The sequence below is a fragment of the Echinops telfairi genome, unplaced genomic scaffold, assembly GCF_000313985.2.
Source record: "Echinops telfairi isolate 266 unplaced genomic scaffold, ASM31398v2 ScPeMD7_6;HRSCAF=24_0, whole genome shotgun sequence".
Classification (NCBI taxonomy): domain Eukaryota; kingdom Metazoa; phylum Chordata; class Mammalia; order Afrosoricida; family Tenrecidae; genus Echinops; species Echinops telfairi.
The window spans coordinates 257,501-266,525 of NW_022103902.1; positions in this window are offsets into that span (position 1 = coordinate 257,501).

The window sequence follows — 9,025 nt, forward strand, 5'->3', positions numbered from 1 at the left end:
CTTAGTGTTTTGCCTCAGTGTGGCGGGATCAGATTGGATGCAATTACCACACTGTGTCTCCGCTGTTGTCCTCTGTAGGGCTATGGGTCAGTGAGGGGCATCATGTCTCATAGTGGGGCTGGCCTTGTGGTCCTCTCTGTGGACTGACTGCTCTAATTGGGATTATCAGCCTCAAGGCCTGGTGGGCCAGGTTGTGCTCCACTCACTCCTCCTCCCCCTTCATCTGCACCCATGTGGTCCGATATGTCCCTCTCCCGATCTGATCCCTCCACAATGGCGTCTTTTGAAATAAATTCTTCTGGGGGGAGGGGCAGGTGTCCACTTAGTATTTGGGATTGGGGCCGGCCCCGCACGCCTCTCCACTGGTTCCCTACTGCACGCCAGCATGTTGCATTCACATATTGGAGCACTGGGTTGAAGTCTGATCCCTCGTTCCCTGTGGAAATATAAACAATACCCTCCCCTTGGGTGGATTGGTGCCCTGTGCCCCCGCTACCCATTTCTTTTTTTATTATTGTTATTTTTTTTCCTTTCCCCACCTCCTTTTTAGTTGTCTACCATGTGTATCCCTGTATTTGGTCTGGTCCCTGCCATATTACCTGGTCCTCACCACAGGAATGTTTGTATACACTAGTTTTTCCCTATGCCCCTTTCGCATTTTTTTAAAAAAGTTTACCCCAGCGGACTCATGTTGTACTTGTCCTTTTGTGCTTGACTTACTTCGTTTAGCATGATTTCCTCCTGTTCTTCCCATGCAGCGATGTGCTTCATATGTTCATCACTGCTTTTTAGCGATGCGTAGTACTCCCTGTATGTATATACCACAGTTTTTAATCCAAGTCAGTTGATGGAAATTTGGGTTGCTTCCAACTACTTGAAATTATGAACTGTGCTGCAATGAACACTGGAGCACAGATGTCTGGCCTTGGTTTGTTTCTTGCCTTTTCTGGGTGCATGTCCAGTAGGAGGATTGCTAGGTCAAATGGTAACTTGATTTCCATCTGTTTTAGACATCGCCAAATCGATTTCCATAGTGGTCATACATACTTACAGGTCTACCAGCAGTGTATGAGAGTTCCTGTCTCCCCACAGCCCCTCCAACACTTGTTGCTTTCTGATTTTTTTAATTAGGCTATCTTTGAGGGTGTTAGGTGGTACATCATTGTTGTTTTAATTTGCATTTCTCTTCTGGCTAAAGATCAGGAACATTTTCTCATATGTTTGTTGGCCCTTCGGATTTCTGAGCTGAGAAAAATCCCCTGCACAGCCTTCCAAAACCGTGGGGGGATAGAGAGGAGAGATGGAAACAAAAGCAACAATGTAGCTGAACCCCATCCCTGCCCGTGGAGCTGCAAGGGTCCAGTCCCTGCCCCAAGGCAGGCGGGGGCAAACTGCAGCTATGTTGATACCAGGCCCCCCTACTGGCTCCAAATGTTCCCAGCTCCGGCAAAGACAGTGGTGATGCCAAGGTCAAGCCCCATCCGGCTTCCATTGAGGTAAGCCAAAAGCCCCCAGCCCCTCAAAACCCCATGGGTCTGTGCCTACTTATCTTTATGATGCTCCTCCTGAATTCCAGCAGCGTTGAATTTCCCTCTAAGCAATTCTCCTGGGCTGAATTCTCTGAAGTCCCTCTGGTATGTGTCACTCCGTTACCATCTTCCTGGAAGTCCCCAGGGCCATGTTTTTCCAGTGATCATTTCTTGAAGGTGAGTATTGGACAAAGCCGTTATTAGAACTAACTGTTCTTGGATTGGGCTAGCGTTAAGTAGGAGCCCAGAATCTATCTTCATGTCAATGGGATATGCACATTTCAGGTTTACTCCAGCGGCCGTAATATGAGAAAATCAAAACCCAAAAGACCAGCTGTACCAAGACAGCACAAGTCACCCAGCAAACAAACCAACAGAAACAATAACAACAACAAAAAATAAGTTAAAGACAGGAAAACAAAAACCCATAGAAACAAAAAAGTACAACACTGTCAATCATCCCCCTAAGGTATAAGTGATTGCACTTATCACATTGTCAGTTTTCCCAATCACATAGCATTCCAGAGAAGTCTATGCCAGTACATTTCCACCTTGAGCCGCAACTAATGAGTTGTTGCCCCACACAGTTCTATCTCCCACTTTATAGATATCTAATCTACTCGAAACATGGGGATTGGTGTTCTGGGAAAACTTCCTGAAACAATTCTTCCAAATGCAAATCCTTGCCCAGCAGATAGGAACCTATCATGTTACTGCGAGGGGGCATCGAGGTACTAATTATATGGTGATTCAGGGTCCCTTTCCATTGGACACCCACAATCGGGGGTCTGCCCAAGGTCCAGTGACCACCACTTCCACAGTCTCTGGTCAGCCACTCTCGCTTCACCTATTCTAGTACCCCAGTCCCTAGTCTATGTTGCAGGCAGCTTCGAGTCAGGGCTCAGTTCATCTGGGCCTCTATGTTAAATCCTTCTGCTGTAGCCCCTGTGTTATGCCATGCTGCCTGCAAGGACAGCTTCCACAATCTTCATGATGCCTACTTCTTAGCATGGTTCACTGAAAGTTGAGTAGAAACAAACTACAAAGTGCTTACCCAGGGATATAAAATCTGGCCCATTGACACCCTAGGTTTCAACATTCATTGTTCAGCACCCCTTCCTGATTTGAAGTTACTTCTCCCCAATCACCCACCATACTCATTCACCAACAGAACCATCAGTGTCTTCTCCAAAATGTAGCCCTGCACTAAGCTTGATTTTTCTGTCAAAATTCTCCTTCCATTCGTGTGCATGGCCCATGGATTTGCCCCAACCTTATGCAGACATTGTACAGGCTCAACTGTGTGGTCATCTCCTATTTCCCCCTCTTGAAGGAGTGACCACAGGCAATGCGAGGTCTCCTCCTTCACGTTGGCCCTTGTGAAGAGCACAAAAGGGAGGTGATGGATGGCTCATGGCCAGTAGATAGCCTTCTCCCCTTTTGTTCAGGAATTGGTTCCTAATATTGTTTAATTGGTGTTTCTTCTTACAGTAGTGGACTCATACAAAACTTGTTCCTTGTGATGAGCTTACTTCGCTCAGCATAATGGTTTCCAGGTCCTTCCATGTCATGTGGTGTTTCATGCCTTCATCACTGTTTTTTAGGGATGCATTGTGTGTATGTACTATGGTTTCTTTACCCAGTCTTCTGCTGTTGAGCATTTGGGCTGCTTCCAGTTTCTTGCTGTTGTGAACTGTGCTGCTATGAACATGGGACAGCATACCTCCACCCGTGTTGTGTCTCTTATTTTTCAAGGGTATATCCCTAATAGTGATATTGCTGGATCTTATGGAATTTCAATTCCTAGTGGTTCTGACTATTGCCATTTAATTTTCCACAGTGGCTGTGTGTGCTTACAAGTCCACCAATATTGTATACAAGTTCCAATCTCTCCACATCCTCTGCAACATTTGCTGCTTTCTTTTCTTTTTAAAAACTTTTGGAAAAAAAAAAGTTTTGGGCTAGCAAAGCGGGTGTAGAGTGGTATCTCATTGTGGTTTTAATTTGCATCTCCCTCATAGCTAGTGATTGTGAGCATCTTTTCATGTCTGTTAGCCATTGGTACTTCATTTTTGGTGTACTGTCTGTTCATATCTTTCCCCCTTTCTTAATTGGGTCTCTTGACATTTTCTTGTGGAACTGTTGTAGAGTTCCATATAGTTTGGTAATTAGCCCTTTGTCCGATGTGTCATTGGTAAAAAAAGCTTTCCAGATTGGGTAGTTTTTATTGTTTTATAATTCAGTGTATTAAATCTTTTCTCTACTTCCTCCATTCCATTTGACTATTCTAATATTTCTTTGCTGAAGCTTTCCATTTTTAATTTTCAAGTGTTCATAATTCTTCATTGAAGCATTTTTATGAGTGCTGCTATGAAATATTTGTTACATAATACTAGCATCTCTGTCATTTTAGTGCTGGCATTTGTTGATTGTGTTTCTCATGAAGTCTGAGATCTTTCCGGACTTTGATATGATGAATGATTTTTTGGATAGAAACCTGAATATTTTAGGCATTATATTATCAGACTCTGCATCTTCTAGGAACCTTCTGTTTTCACTGGCTTTCTCTGAAGAAGGATATCACCATGCTACTGCCAACTGAAACTCAGGTTCTCCACCTGGCCTCTATGGATACCTGAGGAGACTGCACTCTTCCTTACTGTTAACCAGGAGTGCTGGGAGTCTTACTCTCCACTAGCTTTGTGCTGATACCTCCCTGGATGTGTGGAGTGGAAATGACTTGTTATTGTTTTCCACATCTTCTCCAATTACACCCCTGGTATACTGCCTGTGTGGATAAAAGTCCAGGCTTCTAAGGTGACCTTCTCTGATCTCACCCCAGTCTAGACTCAGTTGGAGTACCTCATTATAGCCTGGTTTGGTTGGAAGTGTAGGCTCCCCACTCAGTCTTTGCTGTGGTGTTTGGTTGAAGTAAAACAGTTATTAAGCATCTTCTGCCTGGCTTGTTTGCCTATAGAAAGTATACTTTTGTTTGGGTTTATCTGTTGATATTTTGGGGTTGTCATGTTCTTTAGACTTGTATCTTGGTTATTTTGGTCCCCTGTCACCAAGTTGGTCCTTGATTCCTGACATCCTCATCCACCACAGAGCAAGGCACTGCTTGGTCCTGTACCATTTTCCTCATCAGTTGTGGACCAGATTTTCACTGGCTGATTTTGGAAGCAGATTCTAAGTTCATCCTAGTCCATCTCTGCTTAAATCTGTCTAGCACCATAGCAATATGCATATGTCCATTGAGAAATCGGTGGTGACTATGCATGAGGTGCATTGGCAGGAGTCAAATCTTGTTCTGGAGGTGAGTGGTCCAAATCTGGGTAACTGTTCTGTTGGTTTATTCTGAAGGATCAGTGACAGAAACTGTTCCATGCCCCATTCCTCGTTTCTGGTAGCTTTAGCTACTCCTTGACTTGCAGCCTCAGCATCACATCACATTTTCCTCTGTCATCCCGTTTCTATGTATCTTCTTCCCTTTTTTCTTTATGTGACATATGTCACATAGGATCAGGACCTCTCGAAGGTGAGAATTCTACCACTGAACAACCAGTGTTCCCACAAGCCTGAAATACTGAGTCAAAACAACAACACATAGATTCCCAGTCTTCTGTCCTCCTTTGCTCCACCTTTTAGAGTTTTCTTATGTTTGCATTTTAGGTTTAGAATTTTTTCAGCTGTACTTAACAGACGAAATAGGAAAAGTTCAATATAGTCCAGCTTCTTAAAATTAGAAGATCCTCAAAAAGTGTGTGCATTTGGGTTAGTGTTGGGATGCTGACTGCAACTTTAATTTTTCATACCTACCAGCTCCTCAGAGGGAGGGAGAGAAAGGAGTCTATCCGCTCCTGTGCAGATTTGCAGTCACAGAGAAGAAACATGGTTGTTAAGAGACAGAACCAATGTGATGGTGGTGATTGTGTGTGTGTGTGTGTGTGTGTGTGTGTGTGTGTGTTTTGAGGAGACTGCCTTAATGGTTGATAAAACCAAATGCCTGTTGATGGGAGTACTATGGCTTAGCCCCTTGTTGAATCACTTTTGTGATAAAAGGTACAACCTTGCTGAAGTACAAATGGCCCAGAAAGCCAAACATATGATAAAGATTACTTTTAAGGGCGATACTAAGAAGTACTGTTTTGTGGGTTTCCTTGACTGCCATCGAGCTGAGTTTTGTGATATTCCTCACATTTTGTTGGTTCTCGTGCAAGTGTGATACCACTGAGTCATAAAGAGTCATGAAGACTCTCTAGTTGTGTTCGTTTCCTAGGCCTGCTATAACAAAATGCTACAACCTAGGTAACTTAACAGAACAGAAATTTATTGTTTCACAGTTCTGGAGGCTAGAAGTTCAAACCCAGGCAATTGCTGTGCTGATTTCCTCTGAAGGTTCAGGGAGAGGAGTTGTTGCACGTTTCGTTCCTGACTTCTGGTGGCTCTGGATGCTTCTCGGCTTGTGGCTGTAGCACCATATGGCATCTTTCCTCTCAGCCTGTCCCTATGTGTCCCTTATTTTAGAAGGACACAGTCACCTAGGGTTGAGACACACCCTAACAACCTGATGGTGATTGATAACCTGAGTCATTCATAGGTACAGGGATGAGTATCTATATCTCTATGAAAGCCAGAACCTACGTAAGGAGGAAACTTGTCAAATAAGAAAAACTAAAACATTACCCACTAATACAGATTGATAAGAAAGTGTTAAGACTATATGTTATTAGAGGTGGAATTCTTGCAAGACCCAAACAAATCAAATTCTGAGTCTCATAGGCTTTACTGTGCATATATTTCATTAGCTTTCAATTCTATTTTCCCATGAACATTTTTGAAGCTCCTTCATATGTATTTGGGGGTGGTGATGGTAGAGAAGATGCTCACAATTCAACTCATAACACTAACTGTGGCAGACAGATCTTAAGGTAGCTCCACCTTCCAGCTTTTAGGAACCGCAGACAGTTAGTTGAAGCCTGAGAGTAGATTCCAGAAGCTAAGAAAGACCTCTAAAAACTCTCATAGAGCTTTGAGAGTTATTAACTGTTGGACTGCTAACCCCACTCTTGATGGTTCTTATACACCAGAGAGTATAATCCTGTAAAGATTTACAGTGTCAGAAACCCAAATATGGTTGCTGTGAGTCATAGCCAATTCAACGGAAAAAGGTTTTGTTTTTAAAAGTGGCCTCTAAATGACAGCTAGAAAAATTTGGGACCTCAGTGCAACAGTTACAAAGAAAAGAATTCTGCTGAGGAGCTGGAAAACAGATTCTTCCCTAATTGAGCCTCCAGATGAGAATACAGCATAATCGATACTTGGACTGCAGTGGACCCAATTTTTGTCTGAATTTTTGACTCACAGAAACCATGGAATACTAAATGGGTACCATTTTAAGTCACTATGGTTGGGTGACAATATTACACATTAATAGATATACCAGCAAGCAGCATATCTATAATGAAGGCTTTGGACATCTGAAGGTAGAGACACCCACATTAAACCTGATGGATGGCAAGTGGCCCGAGAGTTTATGTAGCAATACAGCAAATGAGGATTGGAGACTTCTGTGGCATGCTGAGACAGGCTTCTCTGGGTTGGGTATCTTCATTCAACAGAAGTAATTATACTATGTACTTCAAAAGGAGCTGTAAGTATGACATAGGACAATGCAGGTACAGGTGTTTAGTACCTGCACCTGCCATGTTAAGTGGCCCAGTGAATGTGGCTTTTGTCATGTAATATGTCCTTGAAATCATGTTTCTTGCTAACACCTATGAAGTAAAATGGCATTTGATTTTCAGGCCTCATCCCTGCCTATCTCCCCTCCCCACAACCGGTCCACCCACAGCCTTATCTGTAAGATCAGGGCATCCTGTGATGCAGTCCTGTCTTAGCTATCACGGATCAAAGCAAAATTTCTCGTTTTCCCACAGCTACCACTAGCCCTCAACACCCAACTCAATCTAACTGAATCTGTCTAAATGCTCCCCTACTAAATACTGGGCTTTCCCACAGAAATCACCACTTTCTGGTTAATGAAGACTGCCAGGAAGGATTCATATGAAATGTGGCCCCAAACTCCAGAATACCTGTCCCCAAGAAGCAGGCCTTTAAAGCTATTTATTCTCTGGAGCAATGGGGAAGAGCAGTCCCAAGACATAGTCTGAAAGCTCTTCTGTGGCCAGAGCAGTGGGGGCACCAACCCCCTTCCAGTCCCAAATGCAGAGGGTTTAAACTGAGTGCCCTGGCGCACAGATTGATACCTATCAGCTTAAACCAACCAAACTGATTGCTTAAATGAACAGGCAACACAGCACCAGGGCAAGGGCGGTCCCTGGTGCCTAGGGACACTCCCTGTTTCTGGGCCCCAGCTCTGTCGCCGCCTCCCAGTGCCACATCAGCGCCCGCGCTGCACTTCCAGGTTCCTGCGAGCATGCAGCCCGCAGCCCGTGGGGGAGGCGGGCCGGAGGCTGGAGGGAGTGGCGGGCCGGCGGGCCAATCGGCTGCAGAGGAGGACCCGTGGCCACCTATGGATGAAGTCTCTGTCAGCAGCGTGTGCTCAGCAGGGAACCAGATGAGGCACATCTGGACAGCTGCTCCGGGAAGCCGCGCGGCCCCTTTGCGGGCTGGACGTCAGCCGGGCACGTCCCCCACGTCCTCTCCTCCTAGCCACTTACTAACTTTCCCACAGAGGCCACCAGACTCAAGTTTAAAACTGTTGCCTCCCTCTGTTGCGTGATGGGGCCAAATCCCATCCAACACCGTTTAGCTTTCACGGGGCTGTGAGTCAAAAGAACAGAAACGACAACAACAGAAGCCCGGTCGCTGTCGGGTTTTAAGTTGGCAGAGAGGAAAACAGTGCTCAGTAAACACACCGAGTTGGGTAAGTTTGGGATACGAGTGAAAAACGTGTTTCCTCCGCTGTGATCTCTACTGTTTTAACCCTGCATCTTCTCGGTTCTTGGCTAGCCCTCCCCTTAATGAAGGGAAGACAAAATAGAAAAAATATTTATTCCTGCCATAAGCTACACAAAACTTCGGCTTCTGTCTCTTCTGCTTTGTTAGCAAAGTTTATTTTTGATCATCTCTTTGAAATATAACATTTCCTGGGAACAGAGGTTTGACGAATTTCCTGTTTAAGCCTCTCCTAGTTCCAAAGTTAAGTCTACTGACAAATTTGTTTTTCTCTTCTCTCTGTGCGAAGAGCGGCGCATATATTTGTAAAGTTGGTATCTTTAACCATCCACCACCCCCATGCCGTTTTTAAATAGAGGATTGAAGAAACTACCTGATGTATTCAGAATTAACAAAAAGTTTCCTACTAATGGAATAGTTAATACTACATTACTTAAAAACCTGATTGTATAGCTAGTTGCTGGATTTTTTCACCCAAATTCAAATGTGGTTGTAACCCGTGTATACTGTTTCTACAGTCGCATAGCTATAGTCGGAGGTCCACGTATCTTTATGTGTCAGAACATACATTTCAC